Genomic DNA, 24,853 nt, shown 5'->3' with positions numbered 1-24,853 from the left:
ACCATGTTTTCAAAGTACAGTATATTGTGTTACTTTGGAAAATATATCTTTTGAATTCCAGCGATTCCCTCTTTTTTTTATATGAAGCTACTGAATGAGTTTCCAATAAAAGATATATCGCATAACCATCAAGAACCGTAATTCCATGTTGAATCAATTTCCTTTTTTTTTTTTTACTTGCTCTGTGTATTTTTGCTTGAACAGTGTACTTTCACATCTTTGCAGTGAGATGGAACAACTTATTTCAGACTAAACACAAAAATGCCCCAAGACAATTGCACCAGGCAGTGAACACAGTAATACTATTCCATAATAGCGAAGCACAGCTGGGACTGTCCGGTGAAAGCTGGGAACGTGTTTGTTTGCTTAGTAAATGATCTTTAATTTGGTTTTCCTTAAAAAATTGCAATGTATAACACATTTCGCATGTTTCTAAAACACTATTAACATAGTAATATATCGACTTTAATTTGGTTTTCCATAAAATAAATTGCAACATATAACACATTTTGTATGTATTTTAAAAACACTATTTGCAGATTTTACACAAATGTCTCGTGTCTATGATTAGCTGATTATAAGAAATTTGTACTCGTTTAAGTTGCATTCAGTGTTTGAAATATGCGCCAAAAAAAATCCATATGTGTTTTTCTTTATGCGATCTATGGGGGTTATGTTTCAAATTCTCCTGGCTGCAAAACTGCGGCAAAAACACTGCACCAGATTTATGATGGGAAAAACACTCTCACTGAAACCAATGGGAGTCTCACCTTTTGTAAATCAACAGTAGTTTTGTCCCAGTTTGCAGCTGGGAGAACTAGTAAATGTCACTCACCCCAAATCTCTACCTCCCAGGTATTTGGCATTTCATTCCAAACTGGGCATTTTGTCTTTGATCGTGATGTTAAAGAGGAATTTAGGACATGTATTTATTTATTTTTTGCCCAATATTTATTGAGCTTTATAATATACAAAAATAAAGCATAAAATAAACACATAATCTAAAAAAAATATTTGAAGAAATAGAAACATGGTGTAAAGGGGGGAGGGAGGAGGAGGAGGTTGTAGCATGTTAATATACATGAATAGTAAACAAATCATGCATTCAAGAGTCTGATCAGAAAAGACCAACTTTGTTAACAGAAGCCAGAATTCTTCGAACCGTGGGAGAGAATTATGTAACATTGCAGTGAGTTTTCCATCATTATAATATGAAAAATATAGGAGCAGATCTGAGAGAGGTCTGCAGGGAACAGGTTTTTTCCATTGCACAAAGAGTATGCTATTTTTAATTACACTTTTGTGACTCCTTGAAATGGCCTATTAAGAAGGGTTAACAAGGAGACTCGAGAAGGATAGAATATAGTGAGTAATTTGGTAATTATAAGCCAGCATGAATTTTAATCTCATCTTGGAGGATATTGGGGTAAAAATTAAGTTATGAAAGATCTAACGTAGAAAAGTAAAGGACAAAAGTTAAGGCAGTCAGGGGGCTGAATTCGAAAAAAAGCAGCAACACCCTCTTCAACCAGTAGGTATCAAAGCTGAGAGATGTTAATTGGGGTCCACAGGCATCATAGACGGATGCTCAAGGCAAACAGTACAATGAGATCAAGCAGTACTTTATTGTCTTGGGGTCTGTAACAGGGCCTTTACCCCTGTTTAAATGAGGCTTCAATAGAAAGCCTGTAGTGGTCTGAGGAATCCAGCAGGGAGCTGGATTGCAAGTGTTAACCAGGATTGAGACAAAGAAGAACTACAACTCCCAGAAGCATTGCGACATAAGACTCTCCCACTTCCTGGTTGAGCCCTATTTAAAGACCAGGAAGTTCCTCAGTCTCTTGTGTTGCAACTTTGGTCCTCATTCGTCCGTTTCTGTCTCCTGCCAGCTATTGTAAGTATTCTGCCTACTTCCCTTGTGTATGACCTCGGATCTGCTCTGGACTTTCTCTTGCCTAAGCCCTCGTGCACCTAGCCTGCTATATTATTATGCCCTTGGATCTGCTCTAGACTTTACCTTACCTAACCCTCAAGTACCTTGCCTGCTCTATTGTGCATGACCTCTGATCTGTACTGGACTTCGCCTTGACTAACCCTTAAAATTACATTGCCTGATAACTTGTGAATGACCCTGGATTGCTTTTGACTGCTCTCTGTATATCTTTCCCCTGAAATTTCCTTCCTGAGTCGCTGTCACCCCCAGTGTTCTCAGACACACAAATGGCTACATTTTCTGGGTACGTTCCTGCATGTTTGGCTTAGAATAGACCTCCATTTTATCTTTGACAGCTCCACACACATGCCCCTTAACTCCATTTTTACAAGGATTTGGTTAGCTTCTCTTGAGTCCACAAGCAACATGGTATGCTATAAGAAGAAATGGGAGCAATTGGATGCTGAAGCCGGCCGAGGAACGTGTGTGAGACATGTAGATGCACTCTTACGTGTTTTGACATATACTGATGTGCCAGTCACTTGATAAAGGCCTGTGTACAGGCCGAAACGTCGTGCTATGACAGAATAAATTCTTTTTGTTCAAATCCGCAGTGCCCTGGATCACCTTCTTGTTTTGACATGTACTGAACAATGTATTGTAAGTCACTGACAAGCAGTAGGCAGTAAATAGTTTAATTGGTAGATGGCTCTCTTGATCTTTTTTTTTTTTCATAATTGTTACGGGCCATCTCCATTGCTGTCAACCATCTTCTATTCCCTTAATTTCTGCTTAGATGTTTGTGTTTATTTACCTAAGCATATTTTCAAAAGCATATTCTACTTTGATACTTTTCTTTGCTGTTTATAGCACTGGGGAGACTTTGAACAATGAACAATGACCCCTAAGTGTGAATAAGTAAGGTATATGATGGGGAAAAAACTCAAACATATTATACAGCAAGGATATGTGGAGGGACCAACAGGATAGTAGGAGTAAATTTGAGTACATTGGCAACAGTGTGTGTCCCGTACGACCCACTTGTGAGCACGTGACTTGCATATGTGACGAGTGTTAATACACACAGCTATCAAGCTGATTCACTTTTCTCCACGCATGGTCCCTCAAATGAATAATATAATATGTACAAAGCGTGCAACATTACAAATCAGAGCCCAAATAATCACTTGTTAAAGTTTAGATTTAATATACAAAAATGACAGTGCTTAAGTTACAGAAAAAGATTATTACAAGAACATAGTTCAAGATGCTTACATGCTTGTACAGAAGAGAAAGACTCTCGCACAAAATGTTGAATACAATAGGTCTTTATATACTGGGTAACAGAAGGAGGTAGTTGGTGTTACACTTATGTCTACAACAATTCTAAACACATTGACCAATTAGGGAAAACCCCTGTGGTCCTAGTGGTCCTAAAAGTCCCAAAATGTCCTGTCTTTTTCTTTTTTAGCTTACCCATTCATTGCCATTATGGCAATCCATGCCCATATTGTGGCATGGCTTACCACAGTGACAATCAATGGGTAGAGGTGGTGGTGGGGGGTAGTTTCTGTTGGGAGGGTTGTTAGGCCACCCTTGTGGGTAGCGGGGGAGGGGGGTTAACCCCTTAATTACTATAGTGGTTACTAACAGCTAAGGCGATTAAGGGGTTAATGGCCAGTACCTAGTTTTTTTAAATTCTAATGTTGCTGCCCACGGAAGACGCAGAGGACGCGGAGGAAGATGAGGACCGCCTTCATCCTGGCAGGGGTAAATACAACTTTAATTTTAATGGTTTTTTGAATGGGGAAAAGGGCTATTAGCCCTCTTTGGCTAATAGCACTTTTACCCATTCTGGAGTGGTGTTGTTGGTACAGGGGGTGGGTGAAGATGGTATTTGCCCCAGGATGGTGTTTAGGCCTTCCGGGTAGCCCAAGGGGTTAACCTCTTCATTACCTTAGCGGTTGTAACTTCTACTGCAACCCTCCAGCAAGGCCTAAACACCTACCCTGTGGCAACTACCACCTTCACCCACCCCCTGTACCAACAACAAATCAGTTCCTGCCATTTAACCCTTCCATCACCTTAGCGGTTAGCCGCCAAGGTAATGAAACTGGCTGTAATTTTATTTTTATTACATGGGATTGAATCCGGGGGTCTCCGTGGCTGAATTGAAGGAGAACCCCGCAAAAAACCCCGGATTCAATCCTATGCAGTAAAAATAAAAGAAACCCCTTGACATGCAAATCGCGATTCTGATCTCAACACTGTTTAGATTGCGAGAAAAGAATGCACGTTTTTATAGTACGATATGCATATCGGAGTTTAATGAATATCAGTTGCTGACCAAAAATGTGAGTTTGGCCAATTTTTATGTTACTGCAGTTCTTGATATAGCCAGTGTTATAGCTCGATAAAAAGCCGGTTTAATGCGATATTGCCCAGTTATCGAAGCTTTGTGAAAAGCTACACATGGACTATTGCTCTAAAAGGGCACTTAACCAGCATTAATGCACTTATCAAAGTGAATAGGCCCCAATGAGTCTTAAATCTGGAATCAGGACTAGTGGAGAAGATCCTAACAGGAATCCCTGAGACTTTCCATAGTCTGCACTACCATTCATCCAAGAGGCTATTCGTAGATCCAAAGTAGCGATGTGTCAACGTCTCCAAAAGGGCTTTTGCTAAAAAATGTTACAATTTTCATGAAATTTCACATTTCTTGAAAATGAACAAACTGTCACTAGAATTTAGCAAATGTGGTTAAAAATCACAAAGCGACATTAGACTATTAAATCCAAACTCTGAAATAGGGCTTTGAGATACAGACCAGCAGTTAGGTTCAACACACATGATATTCGATGTGTCATATTTTGTATCTCCTATACTGTATTTGTTGACCCATTTTCTTAGGATCAAAACCTCTGCAGAGTCTGAGGCTCTGTAAACCTCCCTGTCTTGCTATCTATTTCCAATGTAGGCATCTTCTTACACTGAATGCACCTTTAAACAGAAAATAATGAGGGGAGGGGGGTGCAAATGTTGGGCACTGTTACAGCTTATATAGTGGCAAAAATCTATTATTTTGTGTTATGGTGTGATTTATGTCACTGGCAAAAGCTGCAAAACAGGGGAAATATGGCTAATTATATATATATATATATATTGTGGCAGGACGGCCTCGCGGCGGGGTCAGTAAGACGCTAGACACGATGGGAAACTTTAAACACTAGTGGTTTATTAGCCACAACCAAAATAAGTATGGGTGCACTGTCCCTTTAAGAAACTACTTTCTAGAAAATAAAGCCTGTTCCCGTTAGGGAAACTAACTCACTTCTTGAGCCCTTACTAACAGGGCAGCCAGCTAATCTGGTTATGCCCAAAACATGTGCTCCACAAAGTATAACCAATAAGTATAATAATAAAGTCTTATCTGTTTTGCAGCTCCCGTAGCAAACAGGAACACGGTTCCAGGGAGCAGGCTGTGTCCAGCTCGCAGCAATATTTATCTTTATCCTGGGTTGGGGTCCCAGCTGGTCCCAGCAGCAAAGCTCCTCGCAGGACTGGGGGACCAGAGCTACGGCTTCCAAGCCGGGAGACGTCTCTCCACCCTCACGTGGAAAAACAAACTCAACTTGTGTGAGCAACTTCCTGCTTTTTAAAGCACTTGTTTCCCTGATGAGTTCAGACCCTGTTTAATCAGTCTTCAGCTGTGCTTTCTCTATCTGAGGAGATTAACACTCTGTGAACTGGCTGCAGCATCTCTCCATTCACTGTTCCAGCCTACTGAGTCAGTGACTCTGTCACAATATATACTTTCGTTTTTTAATTTTATTATTATAAATATTGCTTCTGCAGAATTTGATAAACTGCCCCCTCTCCTTGAGTCTCAAGGGCACTGTTTTTTAACCTTTTTTTGGTTCAGGAACCCTATAATTATATTGTGAAATTCTGCGAATTCCAAACCCTCTCTAATAGCGCGTCTGCGATCAGATGCATTGTAAGGAACCCCATCTCTGTTTAATAGCGTGTCTGAGATCAGATGCATTGTAAGGAACCCCAACCCTCTCTAATAGTGTGTCTGAGATCAGATGCATCGTAAGGAACCCCAACCCTCTCTAATAGTGTGTCTGAGATCAGATGCATTGTAAGGAACCCCAACCCTCTCTAATAGCGTGTCTGAGATCAGATGCATTGTAAGGAACCCCAACCCTCTCTAATAGTGTGTCTGAGATCAGATGCATTGTAAGGAACCCCAACCCTCTCTAATAGTGTGTCTGAGATCAGATGCATTGTAAGGAACCCCAACCCTCTCTAATAGTGTGTCTGCGATCAGATGCATTGTAAGGAACCCCATCTCTCTTTAATAGCGTGTCTGAGATCAGATGCATTTTATTCTTCTGTATTTGGTGCAATTTTCAAATGACCTGAAAATTGCAGGGACCCTTTAGGGATGCCCGGGGAACCCAAGGGTTCCTAGGAAGCCCTGTTGAAAAACACTGCCCTAGACTCACAAGTCTTCTTGCAGAAAATAGGAATAAGAAGCTCCCATGTGTCTACTTATTTGATTAGCAATGAGTTTGCTTGACCAACCAGCACTGACCAGGTTAAATATAAGCAATACAGTCAGCACATCCCCAGATGCTTGGCAGCGTCATGGACTTGAGAGAGAGAGAGGCTTGAGATAGGGATGGCCAGTAGTAAAAGTGCAGCTTTGCTAGAAGAGAAGGCTGCCAAAAAGACTCCCCCCCCCCCACTCCCACCCCCCTTGTTCTTCCTCCCCTGCCTCTCCCCCAAGCCAGCTCTCCTTCTCATGTGCAGGAATCCTAAGCAAGGAATGAGGAGAGGCAGACTGGGAACAAGTCAGGCAGCAGAGGGACATACACCGTGTCCTTTTTCATAGGGACCTGTATTTGTCCCCATCTCACTCCAGGCACTGGATCCATCACATGCACACAATTCTTATCACTTCATGAAATCCAGACTGCACTCAAGTCATGTGACCAGAAGAAACAGGTAGGAGATACAACTTGAACAGAAGTCATTTCGAACATGTATTCCTCTCCCAAAATAGTAACAAACTTCTTCATAGAGAGCTAGTCATGTCTCACTCATTACTTAGATTCTAAACGGTGTAGGGCAGGGATTGCCTTCCCTGTTGTATGATTTTATGTTTGTTGCACTTGCTGTAGTTTAGTTTCCTTAATTCCCATGTCTCTTTAGTGCAGTGCTGCGTATATTGTTGGCGCTATATAAATAAAAATAGATAGCTATACATTTACAAGTCCAAAATACATCAGGCAGTGGTTGAAGTGTGATGGAACTAGGGGGTGCAAAGCACCACTACTTCATATTCATATACCCATAGCACCACTACTTTTTCTTATTGCACTCATACTATCACTACAATATCACTTTCTTTTTTAAAGTAAAGCTAATTTCTTTTAAAAGCATATCCCACTTTATATTTTTCAGCATTACTGTAAAAATGGGTTTACAATAGACCGTTTTGCCCCGATGTTTAATACATGTAGAATTTTTTTTAAGCAACACAGTACTCCTACTTATTTAAGCTTCACTCGACCACTGGAAACAGGTCAATTTATCATGTTGACTTTTGGAATTCAGCACTTCTCTTAACCATCTGTTCCCGCCTTAACCACGTTTCAAACATTACATGCAAATCTATTTTTTTTTTTAAATGTTGCAAAAAGAGAAAACCTGGTGGATATTGTGAATTGAAGAAACAGTGACAGACAAGGCTGCAGAAATGGCGGCATCCCAGTATAATATGTCCTCTAGATTGTGTGCTCTCTTGAGCAGGGCCCTCATTACCCTTTGTATCTGTTTGTGCTCATTTGTCTTTATTTGTATATCATTCTGTTTATGTCATTTATATCACTGTACTCCCATTGTACTATGCTGCGGAATATATTGGTGCTTTACCAATAAACAATAATAATATCTGCATCAGATGGCACCTTCTTAACTGATAAGGAGCTTGATCCCGGGAGAAATCGGATGGCAATTATTGGAGTCAAGAAGGAATTAATTTCTTCCCCTTATGAGACAGCATTTGATGATATTTCACTGGGGTTTTTTGTTTATCTTCCTCTGGATCCATATACTGTAATTACAAATATAGTATAAGTAACTGTCATCTTAATTTAACCGGTTGAACTCGATGGACGTACTGTATGTCTTTTTTTACAATATGTAACTATGCGACTATTGATACTGTCCAAGTTTCAAGCTGATGCAAAAAGTGAGCAAAATAATGGGCAAGTACTCTGATACATTGATAATAAGTACAGTACCTGTGCAAAATGCGTTTCCTGGAGAGACTGGGCAGATTAGGTGGGCCAAGTAGTTCTTATCTTCTGTTAATTTCGATGTTTCTGTGAAGCATCAATTTAGGCAAAACAAAATGGAGGGCACACAGAGATGTGCCCTCACAAAGAATTACCTTTGTTGCACACCACCTAATTAAAACATAACCTTTAAATATGAAACTAATAAAACATGTATCACTGTATGGTAAGAATAAACAGTTATTACAAGGTATTATAGTGGGATAGGGTGGCCAGGGGGATGCCAAAGATCCTCATTACTTGATCTTCATGATGCACAGTATCCTACCATCTCCTATCCCGGTGCACTGATATCACAACGTTGCTTCCTCTGCTAGCTACAGTGGTTACACCCTATTACTCTGCATTACTCCCCTCATAGAGGTGATACGTTTGCACCATCTATCAGCAACATGTCTCCAGTACTTTACAATTAGGGTGTCATTTTGCCACATTAACCCTTGTACTTGATGGCATTGTTATATACCTATATACAGTTGTGTGAAAAAGAAAGTTCACCCTCTGAATTCTATGGTTTTACATATCAGGACATAATAACAATACTTAGCAGGTCTTAAAATTAGGTAAATACAACCTCAGATGAACAACAACACATGACATATTACACCGTGTCATGATGTATTTAACAAAAATAAAGCCAAATGCCCCCCCCCCCACACACACACACAAACTTCTTTTAGCATCAATTTAGTGTAAAAAAAAATGTCGTCTGGCTCAAAGGAAAGTTATCAATTAAGTTGCCATTGTTTCAACATATGTATACGTGCCATTTTAGTATTGCATATTATATGTATCATACACATTTTGCAGGACATTTAAGGAACTAGCATCACAATTAATGATAGTTTAAAGCAGCAGTCCACCTGATCAAGATTTTTTTTAATTATTGCTTCCCTGACATCCAGGTTACCACAGTATTGGCACAGGGCAAAATTATTTGCCCGCTGGACACAAAATGGCTGCTGATTCAGAGCTTGCTCTAGTGGCCAATAGATAGCCACAATATCATTGGGAGCGGCCATTTACAGGTTTTTTCCCCAGAAACTACGAGAAATGTAATACCTTTTTAGCAGGAAACAAGGGGTTCTCGGATGTCGGCGAAACGAGAATCAGCTCTGAGAGATTCCCTAGTTTAAGTAATATAAAAAAAAAAAACACTGTTAAGGTATTTTATCACATAAATGTAAAGGAAAAAAACATATTTATTTGGGGGTGTAATTTCTAACGAGCTTTTGTACGCCTTTTACTGTTACGGTATCTTTCTATTTTTGTTTTATGCTATGGACCTACTGTACAGTTTTCTTCTATGATAAGTTTTTTGGGGGCAGTGCATTTTTGGTGCTGTTATTTCCTCTCATAGAAAGTGTTGGTTTCACTGTCCTGTAAAAATATATTTTAATATCCATGGCTTATTGAAAAGTGAAATGTATGGATACTTGTAGGTTATGCAGGAAAACTGATTTGGGGCGAAATATTTGGGTGATATGAAGTTGGGACAGCCAGGGAGGATGCATAGCTGAGATAATGCTTGGGTAAGGTTTGTTACCCACCAAAAAATAATAGTCCAACCTTAAAATTTTCCAGATGTGATGAAGTGCACAACCGCATTCAAAAATGTTTTTTTTTTTCTATCAATCCCAGGCTTTGAATTGTTTAAGGTACAGGGAAAGTTTATTATTAAAATACAATTCTGCCCTGTCACTGTTTGATTCTGCTTTTCACATCTGCCCTGCTGTTTTTCTAACTCAAGTTATTCTGGACTGTAATTGAATGTGGAGAAGTAGTTGTTGGCAGTGGGGGTTGACACTGAGACCTCCTGGAGTGTAAGGGAAGCTCCGGCACTCAGATCATTGAAAGGCACAAAGACCTCAGTGGGAGTTGCTGTATATTATGGGCAGACTCCTCTGCTTTATGCCTTCATGATCATGACTAGGATTGCTTATTTGACAATGATTTTCACACACAGGAGGAATTCTTGCTTGCATTCTACAAATATGAAAACAACGAGTGTGAGAAAAAAAAGTGTACAATATTAGTTTGCGTGCTGTAAAAAATACTGTTAGTGGATCCACCAAAAATGACATTGAAGTAGCAGCCTGCATCTTGACTCCCCCCCCCTTTTTTTTTTAAATGGGTGGGAAGCAGGGGATCCCCAGAGCTGAAGTGTGTTCCCTTGGTTCCTGAGACGCATGCTGTGAATGGTGTTCCACATATGTTACTTCCACATATTTAAATCTCCCACATCATGCGGGCCAATAGGAAGCCTTAACGGATGTTGGGACTTCCTATTGGTCCGTATAATGCTAGAGATTTAAAGCGCCATTTTGTTTTCCCTGGAGGGAATGATGCCGGAAGCCCCTTCTGAGATATGTATCTCGGGAACGAGGGGGTCTCAGAGCCTCTCAGACAATGAACACTGCATCATATGCATAAAGTTACATCATTATTTTTATTATCCTTTATTTGTTTGGTGCCAACATATTCCATAGCGCAGTACAATGTGAGAGGGAGGATAATAACTTTGCATGACGAAAGAGTACATATATGTTAAAGCTGCAGTTCAAGCAATATCCTACATGTGTGCTTTTTTAAAATAAATCAGTTCTGGGCTATGAGAAAATACTTGTAACATTTAAAAAAAAAATACTATTTTAAAGACATTTTTAATGTATTCTAATGTAACAGGCATTTTTGTTCCTATAGCAACCATATGAACGTCACATCCCCTTCCCCTTCTGAAACAGCATCACCTTTTTGAGCCCTGCCCTCTCTAGCAGTGAACCAATTGAATCTAGTGCCTGCCTGGTCACATGATCTCCCTCACAGAACTTTGGCTGTCAGTGCAGCAGAAGAGGACCCAAGATGCATTTAGTGAACCGTGAGCCGAATATTCAGCGATCGACTACACGATAACGGATCAATCAGCAACTTAGCTAATCACTTGTCAGTGTGCAGATTGTATTGATGCAAATATTGAATTAAATATTTTTTTAATACTAATTGAGACAATAGGAAGGAGGTCCCCACCCCTAGGAACTTACAATCTAGAAGGACGGGAATGGAGACACAATGTATCGTGTGTGTGACTTTCTTACCAAGGGTTTGGCTATCAACATCAGGATTCTGAATATGGAGTCTCTAGGATGAATGTAAAAGAAAGAAAGTCAGGAGAGTGATGGAGGTGTCCTTGGAAAAGTGTGTCTTTAAGGAACTTTTAAATATATGCACAGTAGGGGAGAGCCTGATTGTGCATAGTAAAGAATTCCAGAATGAAGGTGCAGCACGGGAAAAGTCTTGGGGGAGAGAATGAAAGGAAGTGATAAGGGAGATTGAGAGTCGTAGATCAAGAGCAGAATGCCGACTGCATGTAGCATAGTACTTGCAAATTTGGTCAGAGATGTAGAGAGGAGCGGTGTTATGTAAATCATTGTAGGTGAGCACAAGTGTCTTGAATTTGAACCTGTAGGGCAAGCATGTCAAACTCAAATGCTAACAAGAGCCACATTAAACAAGGTTTAAGTTCAGATGGGCCGCAAAAAAAAAAGAAACGTAGGTTTATTTCGAGAAGTTGTGTGTGTGTGTGTGTGTGTGTGTGTGTGTGTGTGTGTGTGTGTGTGTGTGTGTGTGTGTGTGTGTGTGTGTGTGTGTGTGTGTGTGTGTGTGTGTGTGTGTGTGTGTGTGTGTGTGTGTGTGTGTGTGTGTGTGTGTGTGTGTGTGTGTGATGACCTCACTAACCAAACAAAAAAAAAGCCAGATGTGAATGATTCTGAACCCATTAACCAGTGTCAGGATGCCCCCTCTTCACAATTTCTAAAGCAGCAATCCCGCCTGGGATCTTACCTGATCCGCAGTCCCTCAAGGTACTATACTGAAGGGGAGGTGTTCCCTACCAGTCTTCCGATGTCCCCCGTGTGAAACTTGAGTCAGATCCGGAAGAAAGCAGAATAGGTTATTTCGGTGTAGGTATAGGGCAGTTAAGATAAAAACGAGAGACAGAGAGACAGAGAGAGGCAGAGAGAGAGGCAGAGAGAGAGGGGCGCAGAGAGAGAGAGGCAGAGAGAGAGAGAGAGAGAGGCAGAGAGAGAGAGAGAGAGAGAGGGGGAGAGAGAGAGAGGCAGAGAGAGAGAGAGAGAGAGAGAGAGGCAGAGAGAGGCAGAGAGAGAGGCAGAGAGGCAGAGAGAGAGGCAGAGAGAGAGAGAGGCAGAGAGAGAGAGAGAGGCAGAGAGAGAGAGAGAGAGGCAGAGAGAGAGAGAGAGAGGGACAGAGAGAGAGGCACAGGGACAGAGGCACAGGGACAGAGGGACAGAGGCACAGGGACAGAGGCACAGGGACACAGGCACACAGGGACAGAGGCACAGAGGCACAGGGACAGAGGCACAGGGGCACAGGGACGGGCACAGAGACAGAGGGACAGGGGCACAGGGACAGAGGCACAGGGACAGAGGTACTGGGACAGAGGCACAGGGACAGAGGCACAGGGACACAGGCAAAGGGACAGAGGGACACGGGGACAGAGGCACAGGGACAGAGGGACAGAGGCACAGGGACAGGGGGACAGAGGGACAGGGGCACGGGGACAGGGGCACAGAGGGACAGAGACAGAGGGACCGAGGGACAGGGGCACAGGGACAGAGGCACAGGGACAGAGGCACAGGGACACAGAGGCACAGGGACAGGGACTGAGGGACAGGGACACAGGCACAGGGGCACAGGGCAACAGGGACAGGGGCACAGGGACAGAGGCACAGGGACAGAGGCACAGGGACAGAAAGACAGGGACAGGGGCACAGGGACAGAGGCACAGGGACACAGGGACAGGGGCACAGGGACAGAGACACAGGCACAGGGAAAGAGGGTCAGAGGCACAGGGACACAGGCACAGGGACAGAGGCTCTCCCTGACACTCTCCCTCTCCCTGACACACTCTCTCTCCCTCTCCCTGACACTCTCCCTCTCCCTGACACTCCCTCTCCCTGACACTCTCCCTCTCCCTGACACTCTCTCCCCCTGACACACTCTCTCTCCCTCTCCCTGACACTCTCTCTCTCTCTCTCTCTCTCTCTCTCTCTCTCAGATACACACACACACTCAGACACACACACACACACACACTCAGACACACACACACTCAGATACACAAACACTCAGACACACACACTCAGACACTCAGACACACACACACACACACACTCAGACACACACACACTCAGATACACAAACACTCAGACACACACACTCAGACACTCAGACACACACACTCAGACACTCAGACACACACACACACACACACACACACACACACACACACACACACACACACACACACACACACACACACACACACACTCAGACACACACACACACACACACACACACACACACTCAGACACACACACTCACTCAGACACACACACACACACACACACTCAGACACACACACACTCATACACACACAAACACTCAGACACACACACACACACTCAGACACACACACACTCAGACACACACACACACCCCCACACACACACACACACTCAGATACACTCACACACACTCAGACACAAACACCCCTCCACCCCCAGGTTTACCAGGAGAATGCAGTATCTCCGCCGGGGTTTTTACTCCGCCCCCGTGTCCTCACACACACGGCACGAGTGCAGATTGACTGCACCCTGCCACTGTACGCCTCCAGCCCCTGCAGGCCAGATTTTACTTCCGCCCGTGCTACTTGCTTCTCCCACACCCGCGCTCGCTTCTCCCGCGGCCAAAACTTTTAACCGCCGCCCACGTGCTCGCCGACACACACGACCGCCACGCTGGTTGTGAGCGGGCCGCAAAAATATCCATTGCGGGCCGCATGCGGCCCGCGGGCCCATATTTGACATGCCTGCTGTAGGGTATTAGTAGCCAATCTTGTGCCTTGTATAGTGGTTCAGCAGAGAAAAAGTGGCTGGTGAAGTTAATGAGCCTGGACTGGCAGCAGCATTTAGAATGGACTAGAGAGGAGACAAACTACAAGTAGGTTGCAGTTTATAAACACATTGTGTAATGCTCAGTATGTAAACAAGGACCTTGAATGTAGATTAATAATGTCCTTTAGAGGGAGTACCCTTAATGTATCGATGTATGAGGCAATCTCTTGAACAACCAATCAACTGGTGGTAACCCACTAGCACTGTAGTAGGGTATACCCACAAATAGTGTCCAGACACACACACACATCATATATATATATATATATATATATATATATATATATATATATATATATATACACACAGTATAGTGTAATGAAAGGTAAGAGATACTTTACAAAGAAAAGCATCCTTGGGTGGTGTATCCACATTCTCCACGTCCTCAGGTACAGGTGTGCTGAAGTCTTTGAGAAACAGGAACAGGAATGGCCGAAAATACTGAGCACTACTGAGCACTACTTCCCAAGAGGTGAACAAAAAATGATCAAATAATGCAAAAGGAGAGCAAACCCATTAAAAATGAAGCAAATTTATTTATACTGTAACTCCAAGTAGAAGATTCTCCGGGTCAGCAGACTCTTTGTAGACCCTCATATGAAGAAACACAAATGGCCTCAAAGCATCAAAAAAGGCCCAACACCGGACTTCATCTGGGGACGAAACATGTTGGGCAGAGAGAGAGAGAGAGAGAGGCAGAGAGAGAGAGAGAGAGAGAGGGGGAGAGAGAGAGAGGCAGAGAGAGAGAGAGAGAGAGAGAGGCAGAGAGAGGCAGAGAGAGAGGCAGAGAGGCAGAGAGAGAGGCAGAGAGAGAGAGAGGCAGAGAGAGAGAGAGAGGCAGAGAGAGAGAGAGAGAGGCAGAGAGAGAGAGAGAGAGGGACAGAGAGAGAGGCACAGGGACAGAGGCACAGGGACAGAGGGACAGAGGCACAGGGACAGAGGCACAGGGACACAGGCACACAGGGACAGAGGCACAGAGGCACAGGGACAGAGGCACAGGGGCACAGGGACGGGCACAGAGACAGAGGGACAGGGGCACAGGGACAGAGGCACAGGGACAGAGGTACTGGGACAGAGGCACAGGGACAGAGGCACAGGGACACAGGCAAAGGGACAGAGGGACACGGGGACAGAGGCACAGGGACAGAGGGACAGAGGCACAGGGACAGGGGGACAGAGGGACAGGGGCACGGGGACAGGGGCACGGGGACAGGGGCACAGAGGGACAGAGACAGAGGGACCGAGGGACAGGGGCACAGGGACAGAGGCACAGGGACAGAGGCACAGGGACACAGAGGCACAGGGACAGGGACTGAGGGACAGGGACACAGGCACAGGGGCACAGGGCAACAGGGACAGGGGCACAGGGACAGAGGCACAGGGACAGAGGCACAGGGACAGAAAGACAGGGACAGAGGCACAGGGACAGGGGCACAGGGACAGAGGCACAGGGACACAGGCACAGGGACAGGGGCACAGGGACAGAGACACAGGCACAGGGAAAGAGGGTCAGAGGCACAGGGACAGAGGCTCTCCCTGACACTCTCCCTCTCCCTGACACACTCTCTCTCCCTCTCCCTGACACTCTCCCTCTCCCTGACACTCCCTCTCCCTGACACTCTCCCTCTCCCTGACACTCTCTCCCCCTGACACACTCTCTCTCCCTCTCCCTGACACTCTCTCTCTCTCTCTCTCTCTCTCTCTCTCTCTCTCAGATACACACACACACTCAGACACACACACACACACACACACACTCACTCAGACACACACACACTCAGATACACAAACACTCAGACACACACACTCAGACACTCAGACACACACACACACACACACTCAGACACACACACACTCAGATACACAAACACTCAGACACACACACTCAGACACTCAGACACACACACTCAGACACTCAGACACACACACACACACACACACACACACACACACACACACACACACACACACACACACACACACACACACACACACACACACACACACACACTCAGACACACACACACACACACACACACACACACACTCAGACACACACACTCACTCAGACACACACACACACACTCAGACACACACACACTCATACACACACAAACACTCAGACACACACACACACACTCAGACACACACACACTCAGACACACACACACACCCCCACACACACACACACACTCAGATACACTCACACACACTCAGACACAAACACCCCTCCACCCCCAGGTTTACCAGGAGAATGCAGTATCTCCGCCGGGGTTTTTACTCCGCCCCCGTGTCCTCACACACACGGCACGAGTGCAGATTGACTGCACCCTGCCACTGTACGCCTCCAGCCCCTGCAGGCCAGATTTTACTTCCGCCCGTGCTACTTGCTTCTCCCACACCCGCGCTCGCTTCTCCCGCGGCCAAAACTTTTAACCGCCGCCCACGTGCTCGCCGACACACACGACCGCCACGCTGGTTGTGAGCGGGCCGCAAAAATATCCATTGCGGGCCGCATGCGGCCCGCGGGCCCATATTTGACATGCCTGCTGTAGGGTATTAGTAGCCAATCTTGTGCCTTGTATAGTGGTTCAGCAGAGAAAAAGTGGCTGGTGAAGTTAATGAGCCTGGACTGGCAGCAGCATTTAGAATGGACTAGAGAGGAGACAAACTACAAGTAGGTTGCAGTTTATAAACACATTGTGTAATGCTCAGTATGTAAACAAGGACCTTGAATGTAGATTAATAATGTCCTTTAGAGGGAGTACCCTTAATGTATCGATGTATGAGGCAATCTCTTGAACAACCAATCAACTGGTGGTAACCCACTAGCACTGTAGTAGGGTATACCCACAAATAGTGTCCAGACACACACACACATCATATATATATATATATATATATATATATATATATATATATATATATATACACACAGTATAGTGTAATGAAAGGTAAGAGATACTTTACAAAGAAAAGCATCCTTGGGTGGTGTATCCACATTCTCCACGTCCTCAGGTACAGGTGTGCTGAAGTCTTTGAGAAACAGGAACAGGAATGGCCGAAAATACTGAGCACTACTGAGCACTACTTCCCAAGAGGTGAACAAAAAATGATCAAATAATGCAAAAGGAGAGCAAACCCATTAAAAATGAAGCAAATTTATTTATACTGTAACTCCAAGTAGAAGATTCTCCGGGTCAGCAGACTCTTTGTAGACCCTCATATGAAGAAACACAAATGGCCTCAAAGCATCAAAAAAGGCCCAACACCGGACTTCATCTGGGGACGAAACATGTTGGGCCTTTTTTGATGCTTTTAGGCCACTGTACCCAATCTCTTGAGAGGCCCTGATTGGAAGGAGACTGCTGAGACGGCCGTGACGCGGCCGAGTGCCCCCACTGCGGGTGAGAGACGCTGGCAGAGGCAATCGCGATCTGTTCCTGACTGAGAAGTGGAGCGGTCGCTTCGGGTGCTGTTATCTAAGGAGAAGGGTTGAAGTGCGCCCGAAGTCACTTCTGGTTTACTTACCAGAGGGGAGTGTGTGAGTGTGTTACCATCCCCTCTGTGTTGTTTGTCATCTTAAAGTAAATGTTAATGCACTATATCCTTGCATTTGTGTTTCTTCATATGAAGGTCTACAAAGAGTCTGCTGACCTGGAGAATCTTCTACCTGGAGTTACAGTATGTGTTTTTCAGTGCTAACTAACACTGAGTTCATTTGCACATATTAACTGTTTTATCACTTTGCGCCATGAATACTGTTTTGTTTAGGTTTTTTTTCATTTGCGGTTTTGTGGAAAACCGCTGGTGTTTAGGCTGCAGCTTGAGTATATCACAATATTTGTTGCGCTTTATTATAGTTTTTTCAATGATCATTTGTATGTAGGGGAGCCTGTGATACCCATTATGTATCACATCTCCAAGATACATAAATCATTGATTTTCCCACCTAGATGCCCTATAATGTCCGGGATAGATTCTTTAACTAGTAATCTTTCGGCTTATATAGATCATTATTTACAACCGATTGTGTTTGGATTACCATCTTTCCTTAAAGATACTAACCATACCATTCAGGTTTTATGTGACATCCAGTGGTTAGACAGTTATAGATTTACCACACTGGATGTGTCATCCTTGTATAGATGCATTCTCCATATGGGAGGGTTAGAAGCAGTGCAGTATTTTTTACATATGAGTAAAAGTATCCCTATTCCACAATGTGAATTCATACGGACTAGTATAGTTTTCATTTTTCAACATAAAAGTTATCTTCACATAAAAAATAATTATCGTCAGGTTTGTGGCACTGCCATGGGCACTAGATTTGCTCCATCTTTTGCCAACCTATACATGGGTTTCTGGAAGAAGGAAGTGGTGTGTGTCGGTGGTGTACCAGGTGGTGTACACAGCACCAGGTGTGGAGGAGATACATTGATGACATTATGTTCATTTGGGATGGTGACATTGAGTCCTTGACTTCATTTGTCAGTGGGCTGAATGTCAACCATTATAGTTTAAATTTCACCATGGAAACACTGGGCATGAAGGCCATTTTTTTGGATCTGGAGATATATATCCAAAATGACCAGATTTGCATTTAGACTCACTTCAAGGAGGTGAGCGTTAACGCATATCTGGATCCTATCAGCAATCATGAACAGAGGTGGATCAGCAGCATACCTTTTAGTCAATTCCTCAGATTGAAGAGAAACTATTCAGAGATCTCTCAATATGAGGATCAAGCAACAAATTTAAAAAAAAGAAGTATAACAAGGATATTGTTGAGAAAGCCTATCAAAAAGCATCAAGACAAGATAGAAGTGCGTTATTGAAACATAACAATGCTCATATAGACATAAGAGGGGAAAGCAGTCATGAGGACCCTGTAGGAACAATTGGAGCCAATGGGGTCACTCACCTAGTCCCCAGGAACAAATCAAGGGTTGCCAAATGGGATAATAAGACACCGAGGTTTGTTACTCAATTCAATGGGGCTCATCAAAACATTAGAAATATATTGTCTAAACATTGGAATATTCTTAAAATGGATCCAATTTTGGGTGATATACTGCCTTCAATGCCTCAGGTTGTGTTCAGGAAGGCGTAAGATTTGAAGTCTATCTTAGCTCCTAGTTTAGTGCCCAATGATATAAGCCAAATAAGGCCACTATTCAGAGACCTAAGGGATGCTTTAAGTGTTCAGGCTGTAAAGCCTGTCTCTCTATCAGACCGACAAAAGATATTAAATCTTTTGCCACTAAGGAGAGTTTCAAAATAAATAAATAAATTCATTCATCAATTGTAATACTAAGTTCGTGATCTATGTCCTACAATGTAATTGTGGACTACAATATATGGGGAAAACCATTAGGTGCTTGAAACTTAGAATATTCGAGCATCTAAGGAATATCAGGAATATTACTAAATTGTTCCTAGATAAAGGTGACCTTCCTTTTAGATCACTTTTATATGGTCCTTAGTGACCCTAGAGCTTTAGATGTTGCAGCAGTGGAATTGCCTCAGTGACAATATTAGAGGTGGTAACAGAGATCTGCACCTACTACGTCGGGAACAGTATTGGGTTTTCAAATTAAGAACTAAGCACCCTATGGGGTTCAATGATGTGATAGATATCACGCCATTTTTGAAACAATAATGTATGTAGTGGCACCTTTATGGGTTTTTCTTTGATCACACCAGAAAGAGAGGCACACACATTTACTGTTCATGTTGATATTCTTTCAAATGGTGCTGTTCCTATTCAGGAGGGGCACCAGTTTGTAGGAATTTTTATCCAGTGTTTGGTTTTTATAAGCCAACAGCATTTCCTGTTTTTTCGTTTTCAGTTAGGGTTTATAAATAAAATGTAGTTGTACACACGTTTGTTTCACTGGCCCTGAGCTTGAGGATATATATATTTAGTCCTGAGTCTTTTTTTTTGTCCCGGCACAGGGTAGGTGATTTTATTTGAGATTTCACACAGACATAAATAGGATGCCATGATTTGTGTGTATTTTTGGTAAATTTGTATAAAAATATGCATATCATGTATGTCTTTTTACACATGTAAGGACTGCAATGATCTGCACTACTGTGGTATAACATTTTAATTTTATAATGTAATAAAGTTGTATTATTTATTTATTTTAACAAGGGAGTTGGACTTGTAGTATATAAGTCCTTAAATATACATTGATCTCCCCTTTTATCAGTATAATGTTTACAAATGATTGCTGGCATATGATTTTTCATGAACAGCTTTCCTTGATAACCATAGTAGTGCAGTCACTGCAGTTCAGTTTGAATATTCAATGTCATTTTGTGTGATTAGCCACAGCTTTGTGAATTAGGATTATTAGGTCCAAGGGTGGGGTATAAATATCAGTGCCCCCACGACAGTGACGTCACCCCATGATGAAGCACTCCCTGTGCGAAACGCGTTGAGGTGGTCACTAACCAAGTAACCACGTCATCACGCACATTGGGGGTGGAGCCTCCTGATCCTGACTAGCTGTAAGCGGCTCAGCTGTTGGATTAGTTAGCGAGGCTTCCCCTGTTTGGCGTCTGTGCAGGTGGCTGCATGCAAGATGTGCTCAGTGGCTGATCAGCTATTAGGCTTCTTACCGTATCTCCTTGTAACCAGTGTGCTGCGAGCTGCCTACCGAGCGGGACTCACGCCGGTGGGTCCCTGATATTGTGATTGTCGGACAGTGTAGCTCTCGCTCGGGACTACGAGGAGTTTGGTTTTATCTACTATCCATGTGAGTCAATTATGTATGTTTGTGTGTTTTAAATACACGTATTTGCCATTGATTCTGGCATGTGCTGTGCCTTTTTCCACATATATATATGTAACGGGTGGACCTCCTTGTCTGACCCCCCCAATCTCACATTGGCCCGTGTGGTCTAACCGGTCCCCATTACGTGATCGTGTATGGTGGTGCACCTGCAAGTAACAGGACTCTTGAGTCTCCCGCTTGATGGTATTAGGGGATGTCATCAGGACAGGTAGCTGAGGTAGTGGGTGCGAGTCCAACTTACATCATGTGCAGCGCCTCCACCTCATCAGGATCTATGCTTCCGCAGGAAGAAGGTCCTGGTGAGGAACTCCTTCTTGGTGGTGCCATCCACTGCTGAGTAACTTCACACTCACACAGTGGATTTATATGCGAACAAGACATCTTTATTTGCATGGTATGGGCCAGCTGCCCCTCACAGATAGCAACTCAGCCGCTCATCTCTGTGCAGCACTCCATTAGGAAGGTCCCTTCTCCCTCTTAGAGCTGCTTTCCACCTTTACTCTCAAAGAGATTCCCCAGCTTCTCTGGCTGCTGTAATCTCCTCTCCTGAGCTGCTTTGTCTCTCTCAGCTCCTCTCTTGAGCTGCTCTGTCTGTCAGCTCCTCTAACTCTGCTCAATATGCTGCGTATGCTCAGTGACTCACAGCTAGCATGAGACACTGCAACACTGTTGCAGACCTTCACGTGCCTCTCACTGAACAGAGGCAGCACAACAACAGGAAACTGAACTTCTAACTTTAGGCAGTGCTGTGTCTTATATCACCCCCCAGAGAACAAACCTGCTCTGTACCACTAAGTGTGGGCACATTGCATGTTGTCACTTCCTTTGTCGGATATATGACACCTCACCAGGGTTTGAGGGCAAACCTCCATTGTTTGTTGCTGGCAATCCTGCATACTTACCAGGTTTACTGCCAGCATGAGAAAGAGATATGTACACCAATCTTACACATGGCTAAATTCTCCCCCTGGTGGAACCCCAACGTCCCGACTGGGATCTAAGTTTGCGGAACCTTCCTTCAGGTAGCACTGCAAAACATAACAATACATTATTACAGTACATATCTTTTCATAACACAATAACAGATACATCCTAACGTAGATGTGTAAGAACTAGGATTACCCCATGCTGGAGTATCCATTCTGGTACTACCATACCCTCTCAAGGTGGCTTGCGCACAGCATGGTCCACTGGGTTTAGAGCAGCAATGCTGTAACACTCTAGGGGACATACTAGACACCCACAATCAGCCCACAACTCTGGCTTGGATGCTAGTGGACTGAGAAGATCATGCCCATACATTTCCCCAAGGCATCTCCTGGAGATGCAGACTATCCCCTCTTGACTACACCACTTCTCATCTAACCCGCCAGGATCCCAATTTTCTTTCCCTGATCCTTCCTCTTCATCAATGCCATATTCCCTATCTTCATCAGGGGAACCCATTTCGAACTTACTTTCTCCCTCCCATGGATGGTGAAAATAAAGTAACCACTTTTGGCGATCCCTAATAACTCTTGCCGACACTGGACGCACATAGGGGGTTCCCCGGGCAATAGGCACAATATGAGCAACATTACCCAAATTCCCAGACGAAACTCCCAATGTCCCTGGGGACCCAAAATTTGACCCAAGGCTCTTAGGATCACACCCCACCATAACAGTACGATTGTCATCATTAGTACAGTATAACATTCGTTGCATAGACATTTCTCTCCCCGATCCCTCATCGGAGGCAAAACAGTCACCCCAGTCCAGATTTTCCCCAGTCCATTCTTCAAAAGTGGCCCGGGACTCCCCAGACAACCCTTGGCTAGACTGGGACCCATAGGAAAAAGTGACAGGGGCAGGGGTTTTAACTATGGCCGAGGGTTGGGCATAGGGAAACACTGCCGGCATACGCGGGGATACGACCCACAACTTCTCGCTACTTTGCCCGGTACCATCGGACTGGCACTCCGGTTCACCCGTGTCCGTGTTCCCAGGCTTCCGCAAGGCCTGCCAGCTCTTCCCGGCCCCAGGTGACCGGGTACAGCTGCTTGGCCGCGAGGACACGGCCATCTCGCTGGACTCGCCGCCATCTTGCGTTGGGTTCCCAACCGGAACCTCTTCCTCCAGAACGACATTCGCCACCGGAAGTGATGGTTCTGCTCTCCGCTCCGTCCGGGCCTGGGCTAGGCCTTTCTCCACCATTGCCACCACCGGCGCCTGTGGGGGGTTAGGAGGTTCCTCACCACTCCGCTGGCTTGCGATGGGTTCCTCTGTGGTAGGCCGGACTGGCCGTTGTAGGGCATACGGGCCTACATCAGGGTCCGCAGCAGATGGGATAAATGTCTCTTTATCTTCAGCTTCACTTGTGTGGTCCGCCGGCTGGCGCATCACCACAGCTGGTTGACTACTGTCTTCAGTAGTACAGGATGGGGGTAGGGACATCTCCGCAGGGGAACAGCGTCGGGGCGCTTCGCATTCGCTGGTGTCCATCGGCCTGAAGCGGTCCTGCTCCGCCGGTACCAGTGGTAGCGATCCCCCTTCTCCCTGGGCAGTCACCTTACCCTTCGTTGATTCCGTCACGAATGGTTCCATCATCTGGGGTTCCGGTTTTGGAACCGGATCTGGAGCCGTCTCTGTCATCGGGGCTTGGAACTCCTCACGCTTAGGCAGATAAGGGCTAGACACAAGCTGGTTTGCTCCTTTTGCAAAGAAAGTAGCTCCCCAAACAAGTTCTTTTCCCAGAGATACACAATCAGAGTCCTCACACATCAAGCTGGTGATTCCGTCATTGGATACTTCCCGGAATCCTTTAGGCAATGAATAACAGGCAAAGATCATATCACCCTTCCTCACTTTATGTATACACGGGCACAAAAGAAAGGGGTAAGTCACTCCTCTGGCCCGCCATGCCCCTGGTAGCTGAAGTTGTGGTTTGCTGCATTCTGTTTCTTTCTTAGGGGGAACAGAAGTTGCTACTGGCAGTTCAATGTGCGCACTCCCCCTGCTGGACTCTAGAGGAGGGTCTCGTAGACTTGTAGGCTGACCCAGCACAGGGGCGGAGTGAGTCATAGTCCATGAAGGCGCGGCTCCAGCTTTCGCGCCAAACTCCCCAACAGGGTGGGGTTTTCTCGTTGGCGCCAATCCTGGCCAACAATCAGCAAACTGCAAAGTTGCAAGACTTTCTGCAGCTGGCCCATGCGGTGTCCCGGGAACGCGGGCACCGCCATCTTGGGTCGTATTATCTTTCTTCATCACATTTGAGATAGCGTTTGGCTGTTTGTATATTGAATAATAACAAAGTCCATTTCGTTCCTCCCATCTAGCAACACTGTCGTCCTCACTAGCCTCGAGGTTACTTTCCCGAGAGCATAGACAGAACAAACCCGGCGCAGCCGCGGCTGTCACGCCAGTCTCCAACAGGCTCACAAAAGTCTCTTCTGTAGCTTATTCTTCAACCTCGCACAGAACAGGTGCGATCTCTTCGTTTGCCCGCCATCCTGGACCTTCTGCGCTCTGCAGATCCTCTATTCTGACGGTTCTCTCTAGATCACTGTATACTGGATTCTTGTAGATGGAGCTTCTCTCTGCGGGACAGCTGCCACACCGATGCAATAAAATGCCTTGTGCACCACCTTGTGTACCTAACGTAGATCTGACTCATGTTTGAACTACCTCAGGCTAGGCTCACTCTCTCGGTGTCTACTGTTTCGCCTTCCTCCAGTCTGTGCTCCTCTCGGTAAGTGGTCTGGAATGGAGACTAGAGTACTCTGGCTCTTCCAT

The 24,853-nt window shown here is 44.7% G+C and overlaps 1 protein-coding gene across 1 annotated transcript in view; it reads left to right on the top strand.

The window, feature by feature from the left end:
* Nucleotides 1-6,745: 6,745 nt before the first annotated feature.
* The window catches only part of LOC142492924 (uncharacterized), a 97,220-nt gene continuing 79,112 nt past the window's right edge, over nt 6,746-24,853 (top strand). Inside the window, exon 1 of the mRNA XM_075596163.1 lies at nt 6,746-6,949. The gene's annotated coding sequence lies outside the window, so the exon portion shown is untranslated. The remainder of the gene's footprint in view (nt 6,950-24,853) is intronic.

The sequence above is a fragment of the Ascaphus truei genome, chromosome 4, assembly GCF_040206685.1.
Source record: "Ascaphus truei isolate aAscTru1 chromosome 4, aAscTru1.hap1, whole genome shotgun sequence".
Taxonomy (NCBI): domain Eukaryota; kingdom Metazoa; phylum Chordata; class Amphibia; order Anura; family Ascaphidae; genus Ascaphus; species Ascaphus truei.
The sequence above is the reverse complement of the archived record's forward strand: the minus strand, read 5'-3'. Positions and strand labels throughout refer to the sequence as shown.